The sequence below is a fragment of the Bos grunniens genome, chromosome 6 (assembly GCF_055505025.1).
Source record: "Bos grunniens cultivar Pamir isolate PY7600 chromosome 6, Bosgru_T2T1.0, whole genome shotgun sequence".
Lineage (NCBI taxonomy): Eukaryota > Metazoa > Chordata > Mammalia > Artiodactyla > Bovidae > Bos > Bos grunniens.
In genome coordinates, this window is record NC_141170.1 from 22,021,277 (window position 1) to 22,034,607 (window position 13,331).

Sequence of the window (13,331 nt, forward strand, 5' to 3'; positions counted from 1 at the left end):
TGACTGTACTAGTTTGCATTCCCACCAATAGTGTAAGAGGGTTCCCTTTTCTCCACACCCTCTCCAGCATTTATTGCTTGTAGACTTTTGGATTGCAGCCATTCTGACTGGCGTGAAATGGTACCTCATTGTGGTTTTGATTTGCATTTCTCTGATAATGAGTGATGTTGAGCATCTTTTCATGTGTTTGTTAGCCATCTGTATGTCTTCTTTGGAGAAATGTCTATTTAGTTCTTTGGCCCATTTTTTGATTGGGTCATTTATTTTTCTGGAATTGAGCTTCAGGAGTTGCTTGTATATTTTTGAGATTAGTTGTTTGTCTGTTGCTTCATTTGCTATTATTTTCTCCCATTCCAAAGTCTGTCTTTTCACCTTGCTTATAGTTTGCTTTGTTGTGCAGAAGCTTTTAAGTTTAATTAGGTCCCATTTGTTTATTTATTTATTTTTTTAATTTTATTTTATTTTTAAACTTTACATAATTGTATTAGTTTTGCCAAATATCAAAATGAATCCACCACAGGTATACATGTGTTCCCCATCCTGAACCCTCCTCCCTCCTCCCTCTCCATACCATCCCTCTGGGTCATCCCAGTGCACTAGCCCCAAGCATCCAGTATCGTGCATCGAACCTGGACTGGCATCTCGTTTCATACATGATATTTTACATGTTTCAATGCTATAAATCCACGCACATATGGACACCTTATCTTTGACAAAGGAGGCAAGAATATACAATGGATTAAAGACAATTGTTTATTTTTGCTTTTATTTCCAATATTCTGGGAGGTGGGTCATAGAGGATCCTGCTGTGATGTATGTTGGAGAGTGTTTTGCCTATGTTCTCCTCTAGGAGTTTTATAGTTTCTGGTCTTACATTTAGATCTTTAATCCATTTTGAGTTTATTTTTGTGTATGGTGTTAGAAAGTGCTCTAGTTTCATTCTTTTACAAGTGGTTGACCAGTTTTCCCAGCACCACTTGTTAAAGAGATTGTCTTTAATCCATTGTATATTCTTGCCTCCTTTGTCAAAGATAAGGTGTCCATATGTGCGTGGATTTATCTCTGGGCTTTCTATTTTTGTTCCATTGATCAATATTTCTGTCTTTGTGCCAGTACCATACTGTCTTGATGACTGTGGCTTTGTAGTAGAGCCTGAAGTCAGGCAGGTTGATTCCTCCAGTTCCATTCTTCTTTCTCAAGATAGCTTTGGATATTCAAGGTTTTCTGTATTTCCATACAAACTGTGAAATTATTTGTTCTAGCTCTGTGAAGAATACCGTTGGTAGCTTGAGAGGGATTGCATTGAATCTATAAATTGCTTTGGGTAGTATACTCATTTTCACTATAATGATTCTTCCAATCCATGAACATGGTATATTTCTCCATCTATTAGTGTCCTCTTTGATTTCTTTCACCAGTGTTTTATAGTTTTCTATATATAGGTCTTTAGTTTCCTTAGGTGGATATATTCCTAGGTATTTTATTCTTTTCGTTGCAATGGTGAATGGAATTGTTTCCTTAATTTCTCTTTCTATTTTCTCATTGTTAGTGTATAGGAATGCAAGGGATTTCTGTGTGTTGATTTTATATCCTGCAACTTTATTATATTCATTGACTAGTTCTAGTAATTTTCTGGTGGAGTCTTTAGGGTTTAGAGAAAAACTATTAAATATTCCAACATATGGAGGCTGAACAATATGCTGCTGAATAACCAACAAATCACAGAAGAAATCAAAAAAGAAATCAAAATTTGCATAGAAACAAATTAAAATGAAAACACAACAACCCAAAACCTGTGGGACACTGTAAAAGCAGTCCTAAGGGGAAAGTTCATAGCAATACAGGCATACCTCAAGAAACAAGAAAAAAGTCAAATAAATAACCTAACTCTACACCTAAAACAACTACAAAAGGAAGAAATGAAGAACCCCAGGGTGAGTAGAAGGAAAGAAATCTTAAAAATTAGGGCAGAAATAAATGCAAAAGAAACAAAAGAGACCATTGCAAAAATCAACAAACCCAAAAGCTGGTTCTTTGAAAGGATACATGAAATTGACAAACCATTAGCCAGACTCATCAAGAAACAAAGAGAGAAAAATCAAATCAATAAAATTAGAAATGAAAATCGAGAGATCACAACAGACAACACAGAAATACAAAGGATCATAAGAGACTACTATCAGCAATTATATGGCAATAAAATGGACAACGTGGAAGAAATGGACAAATTCTTAGAAAAGTACAACTTTCCAAAACTGGACCAGGAAGAAATAGAAAATCTTAACAGACCCATCACAAGCACGGAAATTGAAACTGTAATCAGAAATCTTCCAGCAAACAAAAGCCCAGGTCCAGATGGCTTCACAGCTGAATTCTACCAAAAATTTAGAGAAGAGCTGACACCTATCCTACTCAAACTCTTCCAGAAAATTGCAGAGGAAGGTAAACTTCCAAACTCATTCTATGAGGCCACCATCACCCTAATACCAAAACCTGACAAAGATGCCACAAAAAAAGAAAACTACAGGCCAATATCACTGATGAACATAGATGCAAAAATCCTTAACAAAATTCTAGCAAATAGAATCCAACAACACATTAAAAAGATCATACACCATGACCAAGTGGGCTTTATCCCAGGGATGCAAGGACGTGTCCACAAATCAATCAATGTAATACACCACATTAACAAATTGAAAAATAAAAACCACATGATTATCTCAATAGATGCAGATAAAGCTTTTGACAAAATTCAACATCCATTTATGATGAAAACTCTCCAGAAAGCAGGAATAGAAGGAACATACCTAAACATAATAAAAGCTATATATGACAAACCCACAGCAAACATTATCCTCAATGGTGAAAAACTGAAAGCATTTCCTCTAAAGTCAGGAACAAGACAAGGGTGCCCACTTTCACCATTACTATTGAACATAGTTTTGGAAGTTTTGGCCACAGCAATCAGAGCAGAAAAAGAAATAAAAGGAATCTAAGTTGGAAAAGAAGAAGTAAAACTCTCACTGTTTGCAGATGATTTTAATTTTGTCTATACTTTTGTGTGCTATTTGTCATCACTAAAGGTAAGTTATCTTTAGAATTACAACCAAAATACGTGTTATGATAAAAATAATTTCCTATGAAAAGTTTTTTACATTTGATTTCAATCTTTATCTATGTAACTGTGATAGAGCTAGAAATCTACCTTCTGGATGATAAGTAGAGGTAAAATTTCTCCATTTTCCATTCCCTAATTGCTTTGGAATTTAGGTTCCTTGCTGGACCACTAGTTAAAAATCTCTTCTTGGGCTATGCAGACAATGGTACATGGATGTGGACAACAGCAACACTGAGGGTTTCTTTTTCCTGACACGTCTATAAACAGATGTCTGACTTGACTTCTGAGGTTAGGGTATCCTAGTGGGGCAAACACTGTCAAAACAAAAGATGCTTTGTAATATTCCACACCCTCCTTTAACCAAAAAGGTAATAACCTTCCAATATCATCTCACCAAAGATTTAGGTTTTCCCACTTTGTCTTTGCCAATAAATTCATTAAAAGACTTATCTTCCATTGAAAATTTCTAAGTAAATATAATAACCTTCTTAGGCTGTAACGCTTTATATGCAATTTATATGTAACGCTTTATATGCAATGCTTTATACTAACATATTGAAATAATCTCAATTTCTTTGAAGCATAATAATATACATTGATGATTTATAGTCTGTATACACACATGGCATGCTGCTGCTGCTGCTAAGTTGCTTCAGTCGTGTTCGACTCTGTGCGACCCCATAGACAGCAGCCCACCAGGCTCCTCCGTCCCTGGGATTCTCTAGGCAAGAACACTGGAGTGGGTTGCCATTTCCTTCTCCAATGCATGAAAGTGAAAAGTGAAAGTGAAGTCGCTCAGTCGTGTCCAACTCTTAGCGACCCCATAGACTGCAGCCAACCAGGCCCCTCTGTCCACAGGATTCTTTAGGTAAGAATACTGGAGTGAGTTGCCATTTCCTTCTCCAACACCCATGGCATATTTACGTGTAAATATACAGCTCAGACAGTGAAGAATTGCCTGCAATGCAGAAGACCTGGGTTAGATCCCTGGGTCAGGAAGATTCCCTAGAGAAGGGAATGGCTACCCGCTCCAGTATTCTTGCCTGGAGAATCCCATGGACAGAGAAGCTTGGCAGGCTACAGTCCATGGGATCGAAAAACAGTCAGACACAACTAATATTTTCACTTTCACTTCACACATACTTCAGTAAACCACTGTCATAATGTCCTATATACAAGCATAGCTCAGAGGTATTTCAAATTTGATTCCAGACCACCTAAATAAAGTGACTATCATAATAAAGCAAGTCACACAATTTTTTTGATTTCCCAGTGCATATTAAAGTTAGTTTTATACTGTACTGTATTCTATTAAGTGTGCAATAACATTATGTCTTCAAAAACAATGTACACGCCTTAATTTAAAAATACATTTTGCTAAATGGTCACAGAAGCACTATTTATAATAGCCAAAACATGGAAACAACCCAAGTGCTCATCAATGGATGACTGGCTTAAGATGTAGTATATATATTTATACATGATGGGCTATTACTCAATGGACCAATGGAATATTGTTCAATGAACATGAATTTGAATAAACTCTGGGAGATAGTGGAGGACAGAGGAACCAGGTATGCTGCAGTCCATGGGGTTGCAAAGAATTGGACATGACTTAGTGACTGAACAACAACAATAATTACTCACTAAAGAGAATGAAATATTTCCATTTGCAGCAACATTGATAGTCCTAGAGAATATTTTACTTATTGAAATGTCAGACAAATACAAATACTATGTGATATAATTTGCATGTGGAATCTAAAAGAACAATAAAAGTGAATCTACATACAAAACAGAAACAGACTCACATACATAGAAAACAAACTTACAGTTACCAAAGGGGAGAGGGAGAGGAGAGGAGCAAATTAGGACTATGAGATTAACAGACACAAGCTACTATACATAAAATAGATAAGCAATAAGAATTTATTGTATAACACAGGGAACTATATTTGTTATCTTATAATAGCCTATAATGGGATAAAAGTAGAAAAAAATAACTGAATCACTACACTGTACATGTGAAAGTAATGCAACATTGTAAATCAACTATACTTCAATAAAAATAAATAAGTAATATGATATTCTTAAAAATACTTTTTTGCCAAAAAATGCAATCATCCATCCAAGCCTTTAGCGAGTCACAATCTTTTTGCAATAACATTAAAAACCACTGACCACAGATCACCATAGCAAATAAAATAATGAAAAAGTTTGACATATTGTGAGAATTATCAAAAATGTGACACAGAGACACAAAGTGAGCAAATGCTATTGGAAAAATGGTACTAATTGGCTTAGTGGATGTAGTGAAAAGTGTTAGTCAGTCGTGTCTGATTCTTTGTGACCCTATAGATTGTGGCCTGCCAGGCTTTTCTGTCCATGGAATTCTCCAGGCAGGAATACTGAAGTGGGTAGCCATTCCCTTCTCCAGGGGATCTTCCCAACTCAAGGATCGAACCCAGGTCTCCTGCACTGTGGTCGAGTCTTTACCATCTGAGCCACCAGGGAAGCCCATTTAATGGATGTAGAGTTGCTATAAAACTTATATTTGTAAAAACAAAACAAAACAAAAAAACTGCAATATCTGCAAAGCACAAGAAAATGAGGTATGTCTGTATACCATTTTACTCTGGTAAAATAATTTATTCTTGTATTTGAACAGTTATAAAATCTAGCTGAAGGTAAAATGTTATCAACTTCTTTAAAAATTACTTCCAGTAGTGTGCATTTATAGAAAATGATGTTCTCTTGAAACTGTTCCTTCTGTGTTGGCAAACCAACCAACCTCTCTTAAAGAAAAGGCTGATGATATACTGTCATCCCTCAGTATCCACATCCTAGAGATACCAAAATCTACTGAAGCTCAAGTCCTTTATATATGATGTAGTGGAGTTATTTGCATATAAACCATGCATATTCTCCTGTATATTTTAAATCATTTAGGTTATTTATAGTACTTAATATAATGCAAATGTTGTGTAAATAGTTGTAAATACAATTTAAATACTACGTCAAGAGTTGCCAGAGGATGAAAATTTTGAGTTTGCTTTTTGGAGCTTTCTGGTATTTTTTTTCCTGAGTATTTTCGATCCATAGATTTAACCAAATGTGGATTGAAAATATTCAGAAAAAAAAAATCCAGAAAGTTCCAAAAAGCAAAACTTGAATGTTTCATATTCTGGCAACTCTTTGCTGTTCTTCAGTTGCCAAGTCATGTCTGACTCTTCATGATCCCATGGACTGCAGCATGCCAGGCTTCCATGTCCCTCACAATCTCCCAGAATTTGCCCAAGTTGATGTCCAGTGAATCAGTGATGCCATCCAACCATCTCATCCTCTGTTGGCCTCTTCTCTTTCTGCCTTCATTCTCTCCCAGCATCAGAGTCTTTTCCAATGAGTCAGCTCTTTACATAGCATTTATTTATTTATTTTATAAATGGTATCTACAACTAATTACATTACATTTATATTCCCTGGTGGTTCAGCTGGTAAAGAATCCTCCTGCAATGAGAGAACTGGATCTGATACCTGGGTTGGGAAGATCCCCTTGAGAAGGGAATGGCTACCCACTCCAGTATTCTTGCTTGGAGAATTTAATGGACCGAGGAGCTTGGCAGACTACAGTCCATGAGGTTGCAAAGAGTTGGATATGACTGAGCCACTTTCACTCACTCACTCACTTAGGCATTATAAGTAACCCAGATGATTTAAGTTATTGAAGGCTACCCAGGTGGGTCAGTGGTAAAGACTCTGTCTGCTAACTCAGGAGATTCAGGAAACATGGGTTCGATCCCTGGGTCAGGAAGATTCCCTGGAGGAAGAAATGGCAATCCACTCCAGTATTCTTGCCTGGAAAATTCCATGGACACAGGAGCGGGGCGGGCATGGGGTCGCAAGGGTTGGACACAACTTAGCGACTGAACAACAAATGGGTTAAATGTTCTGCAACTTCTTTTTCCTTAAGGAAAATGTTCAAACTTTTTGTACAAAGAAATGTAACTTCAGGGCATGTCACACTGAGAAAGATGGAGGCACCGCATTAAGATGAAAAACATCATGTTTTATTATTTAAAAATGCCACTCTTGAACATTTAACTGTCTTTCAGAAAGGATATATACTATATATATATATATATATATATGCAATTGTGTGTAGTTTTAGAAATGAAGGGATTTGAGTATGGAGAGAGAGAAAGAGAAAGTATGGAGAGAGAAAGCAAACATTAGCCAACAATTAGCTGGCCGACTCAGGAAGAAAGGGGAGAATTCAACTGGCAATCTTTGAGAAGGAAAAATGAAAGCTATTCTAAAACTTTAAAAGAAGATTCATTTAAAATCTCTTTGGAAATTGTAGACTTAATAATCCTATAGTCATATTTAAGCTAGACTATGTATGCATATCTGAAAGAAATGAGAGTGATGGCAGTGACTGAGCCAAGAGGATAAACACTAATTACTAAATCTGTAGTCCAGAAACCTGTCATTCTAGACAGTGGAATAAGATGAAAATTCAGATGGTGAACTAATGTCAGTGGGTTTTAAAGTTCCAAGCAGGTAAAATGAACTGTCATATCCCCTTGGCAATACCTAAGGATCATGAGCATCTTAGAAGTGACCAAGTGAAGCCAAATGGGCAACTAAATTCCAATAAAAAATAAGATAAAAATTAGAAAAAAAATTTTTTTAAGTTTACTATGATGTATAATATGGAAGCAAGTGATTTTTGTTCTTTTATTTTTAGAAAGATCCAGAATGTTTAATTAGAGTATCCTGTAACATCCAGTGCATCATTATATGGCTTCATCCAAAGGGGAAGAGAATGTCTCCAGGGATCCTGAGAGCCACTAAAAAATTCAGGATCAGCCCTTTGATAAAGCAATGGATTTCAAAAATCAAAATTGCTTACTATGTAATGTGTTCAAGTGTGTGTGTGTGTGTGTGCATGTTCTAGTTTATGCTACAGATTCTATACCTGGAACTGTTTTGTTCTGTACTGGGTATATTTTGTTTATCCCTACATATCCCTCCTCTGCCCATTCATGTCCCAAGGAGAGTCTTGCCTTGATAGGCAACTTTGCTATCTGATTTTGCATAATTTCTACCTATGGTGGTGACTTGTGATTTTACTCACTGTCTCACTGTTTTATTCCACAGCTGTCCATTTTCCAGTTTTAGAACAAAAATTATTCTAGTGCTTCATGTATTTTTCTCCAAGTATAGTTAACATGATAGATACTGAGTGAAAATTTACATTTTTATGGACCTTCATAAATTCCTTTAGATTCCGTATTTAATTTACCAACTTCTTACTCATTGATACTCAACACTTAATAAAGCGATTAACAATACCTTAATAGATTAAACATACACTATGGGGTAGTTTTCATACTACGTAATTTACATGCAATATCATATTGATCATATCCTCTATCATTTGAGGAAGATATTATTTTTCAACTTATATAAGATGTAGAAACTAAGGGTCATAAAATTCAAAACACTTGCCCAAGAAATGAAGGTTGAGTGATCCCAAAGTCCAGCTTCTTTAAATATAAGGTATATAACCTGAAAAGATCATTGCTATTTTAATATTTTCCCTACTATATTCACTGTGTAATTGGATCTTCCCTGGTGGCTCAGACGGTAAAGCGTCTGCCTACAATGTGGGAGACCTGGGTTCAATCCCTGGGTTGGGAAGATCCCCTGGAGAAGGAAATGGGAACCCACTCCAGTATTCTTGCCTGGAAAATCCCATGGATGGAGGAACCTGGTTAGGCTAAAGTCCATGGGGTCGCAAATTGTGTAATTATAAGATAGTAAAAGACTTCCCTGGTGGCTCAGATGGTAAAGCATCTGCCTACAACGCGGGAGACCTGGGTTCGATCCCTGGGTCGGGAAGATCCTCTGGAGACGGAAATGGCAACCCACTCCAGTACCCTTGCCTGGAAAATCCCATGGACGCAGGAGTGTGGTAGACTACAGTCCATGGGGTCGCAAAGAGTCAGACACGACTGAGGGACTTTCACTTTCACTCCCTCCCCCGCCCCTCAACCCACCCCACCCCCCGCTCCCCCGCTGGGAATCCGACCTCCAGCCCTTCCCCTGCCTCCATCACGCTCACCTCTTCCCTCCTCACACCACGGTTTGTAGTGGTGTGAGTAAGTAAAAGTAAAAAAAAAAGTAAAAGTAAGATAGTAAAAGAAAAACGTAGAATTGATTTAGAATGCGGCAGGATGGCTGGATGGCATCACCAATGCAATGAACATGAACTTGGGCAAACTCCGGGAGATGGTGAGGGCAAGGGAGGCCTGGCATGCTACAGTCCATGGGGTCACAAAGCGTTGGACACAACTGGGCGACTGAACAACAACAACAGCAAAGGATGGGATGATTTAAATGTTTTTCCTTTCCTTTTTGCTCTTTTGTCCTGAAGAACTTTCTTCATTCTCATGTCTCTCTTCCATGATTGACTACTGTTATCATCTACTGCTACCAATATACACACAGAATTTCTTCCTGTTTCATTTTCTTTTCCTCATCAAACTTCTAGAGTTTTCTACTCATGCTATTTCTCTTTCTCCACCTCCAAGTTATTTCAATCCACTACAATATAGTTTTACCAATACAACCACCACATAACTGAACCTGTTCTTATAAAGGTCACTAATATTCAATCCTAAAGGAAATCAACCTTGAACATTCATGCAAGGACTGTTGCCAAAGCTAAAGCTCCAATATTTTGGCTACCTGAAGCAAAGTGAAAGAAAGTGAAGTCGCTCAGTCGTGTCCGACTCTTTGCGACCCAATGGACTGTAGCTTACCAGGCTCCTCAGTCCATGGAATTTTCCAGGCAAGAATACTGGAGTAGGTTGCCATTTCCTTCTCCAAGGGATCTTCCCAACCCAGGGATTGAACCCGGGTCTCCCACACTGCAGGCAGACGCTTTACCATCTGAGCCACCAGGGAAGCCACCTGAAGAAAAGTGCCAACTAATTGGTGAGACCCTGATGCTGGGAAAGACTGAAGGCAAAAGGAGAAGAGGGCAGCAGAGGAAGAGATGATTAGCTAGCATCACTGACTCAGTGGACATGAATCCGAGGGAACTCCAGGAGACAGTGGCAGACAGAGGAGCCTGGAATGCTAGAGTCCATGGAGTTGCAAACAACTGGACATGACTTAGTGTTTGAACAACAGCAACAATATTCTCCACATTTCCAGACACAATGGACATTTTTTAAATCCTCATCTTAATCAACAGATGTACTTCTTCTTTCTGTTTTCCATAGCTCAGTAATGAGCTATAATTGACATATAACATTGTATGAGTTTAAGGTGTACATTGTGTTGATTGGATACACTTATATATTGCAAAATGATTAGCACCACATTGTTTAGCTCACATATGAATCACATCAGATAATTAATATTTTGTCTTTGTGGGAATGACATTTAACCTCCACTCTATTAGCAACTTTCAGGTACTTGAGAGAGTATTATTCACTATAATCTCTTTGCTGTACATTAGATCCACATGGCTTATTCATAGCTGAAAGTTTGTACCTTTTGATCAAAATTTCCCTTTACCTGCTCCAGCCCCTGGTAACCACCATTTTGTCTTTGTTTCTATACATTCATCGTTTTAAACTTTACATACCAATGATATAAGAGTGTTTGTCTTTATCTGTATGATTTACTTCACTTAGTATAATGCCTCCAGGGTCCATTCATGCTGTTGCAAATGGAAGCAATTCCTTCTTCCTCATGTATGAATAATTATATATATATATATATATATAGTAATTCTCTCTCTCTCTCTCTCTCTCTATATATATATATAATAACATATTCAACATCTTCTTTATTTGAACAACATTCAGATGTAGATAACTTTTTAATATCCTCTTTTCATTTTCTTTGGATATGTACCCAGAAGTGGGATTTCTGGATGACATTGTCATTCTATTTAGTTTTTAATTTTTTGAGGTGGTTACATACTGTTTTCCATCACTTCCTCACTTCTGAAATACTTTTCTTTCTTGAATTCCATGCTATGATCATCCTCTGTTTTTCTTCCCATGCCACTGTACCTGCATTCTCAGTTTTCATTACCGGGTCCCTTTCCCAGGATCTAAAATTTGGCATTTATACATACATCTCCTCTCTTCTTGTCTGTGGTTAGTAATATTCCTTCCCAGAGATTTAAGTACTAATTATCCGTTGAATCACTTTCAAATTTGTTTCTCTAGACTTCTCAGTTCTAGACTTATCCAATAGATAACTCAAACTTAACATGTTGGAAAAGTTAAAAATACCCCCCTCCTTTTCTTTTACTGCACATATTATGTACCAGTCACTGTTATAAGTGCTTTATACACACTAAATCATGCAATCCTCGCAGTAACCTTCTTAGGTAGTAATACTATCTTTGTTTTATAAACAAGGATAATAAAATAGAGAATTTGAATAATTTGCCCATGATTATAAAGTAAGCAAGGTTTTAACTCAGCTTAGTCCTAGAGATCTCACTCTATTACTACCCTCTATAAAATCTCTTTCCCTAAAATCATCTTTCCTCACTCTTTATAGGGAAAGTAGGAAGCACTGTCCTCTTTTACGAATGATCCTACATTTTACCTAGTCAGAAAAGCAACCCTTACTCCTGCTTGCTTGTTCTTAGCATCAGCAATTTATTTTTTTGAAATTAGTTATTAAAAAATGTAAGTCATGCAACTTACTCATCACTTTTGTCAGATACCATGGATTGTTCCACTCAGTATCCACTGTAATCCCTTTCTGGTGTGCCTTCCTGTACTGCAGAAGTGAGAGAGCTAAAATCTACCTTCCTAAGATTACACTGCAGCTGAGCTGCTCCAGGTGATTCAGTTTCCACCAACTACAAACTCTCACAGGAGTCATTAATTTGGAACTAAGTCATGTGGGGAGAGAAACAGGACAGAAGGAATAATTTTTCTCAAACAGATTTTGGTAGAAAAGGCATGGTTCTAGAACTGGCAGGTGTGGCAGAAGATTCACTGCAGCTCCTGATTGCTGCACAAGCAGCATGTTTTTGGAGCTGTCAACAGTGGTAGAAGCTTCTTGATCAAGTAGTTTCCTGATAGTGGTAGAAGCTGTGCCTTTTTATCAGTTCAGTTCTGCAGTGTGGCTCGAGTGTACAAACTCAGTCTGGAGTCTGTTTCTTTTGTCCTCCAAATGATTTTGTGAATTATTTATATTCTTATTAAATCTCTTTGTGCTTAAGCCAACTTTAGTAGACTCTACTGTCTGCAACTAAAATGCTTGGTCATTACATCTAGCAATTTTTGTTTCTGTCTGCCAGAATATAAGTACTTCAAGAGACGTTAGACCTTTACTGTTGATTGTTGAATTACAACCGTCAAATAGAGCTTATCTCATAGCAGGTTGTTAACATAATTATTGAATTTCCTAACAAAATTTTATAAAATGTTTAATTTCTTCTGCAGTTAGAGAAACTGCTTTGGAATACCATCTGAAAAAAAAATTTCCTTGCCAGTCCACCTTCTTCTTTCTTTATGTGTATTATATACTTCATTTCAGTTTGGTCCTAGACTATGCTATATCAAGGAGACCAAGATTGCTGAACTGTTGTGCAGTCACTCAGTTGTATCCAATTCTTTGCAATCCCATGGTCTGCAGCATGCCAGGTTTCCCTGTTCTTCATTGTCTCCTGGAATTTGCTCAAACTCATGTCAACTGAGTCAGTGATGCCATCCAACCATTTCACCCTGTCTCCCCCTTCTCCTCCTGCCCTCAATCTTTCCCAGCATCAGGGTCTTTTCCAAAGAGTCAGCTCTTTGCATCAGGTGGCAAAGTAATGGAGTTTTGAAGTTTCAGCTTCAGCAACTTCAGATTGCTCAATAGGTATCAGTTACTCACTATTCCTAAAATCTGTCAGACATTCTCCTGCTCTTGCTCATGTTTGGAACATCCTGTCCATTTTTCTGCTACTTGTTTTTTCAAGGAAATTTCTAATTATTTTCTTGCAGAAGGCTTTCCTGTACTTTCACAAATGATTAATTAATTATACCTTAATCTGTAATACTCTGTAGATATTTTATTATAGCATTTATAGAATAATAACATTTGAGTCATTGTGTAATAATTACTAGGTGAAATAAAATGTATGGGTGAAGAGCATTAAAATGACAAAGTGTGAAAATACGCTAAA

The 13,331-nt window shown here is 37.1% G+C and overlaps 1 protein-coding gene and 1 long non-coding RNA gene across 8 annotated transcripts in view; both read right to left on the reverse strand.

Moving 5' to 3' along the window:
* LOC147370396 (uncharacterized) overlaps window positions 1–11,985 on the reverse strand; it is a 39,140-nt gene extending 27,155 nt beyond the window's left edge. For both annotated transcript variants that reach the window (XR_015166128.1, XR_015166127.1), the window contains exon 1: window positions 11,860–11,985. This is a non-coding gene — a long non-coding RNA (uncharacterized LOC147370396). The remainder of the gene's footprint in view (window positions 1–11,859) is intronic.
* The window catches only part of CFAP299 (cilia and flagella associated protein 299), a 717,854-nt gene that overhangs the window by 83,069 nt on the left and 621,454 nt on the right, over window positions 1–13,331 (reverse strand). The gene's annotated exons all lie outside the window — the stretch shown is intronic.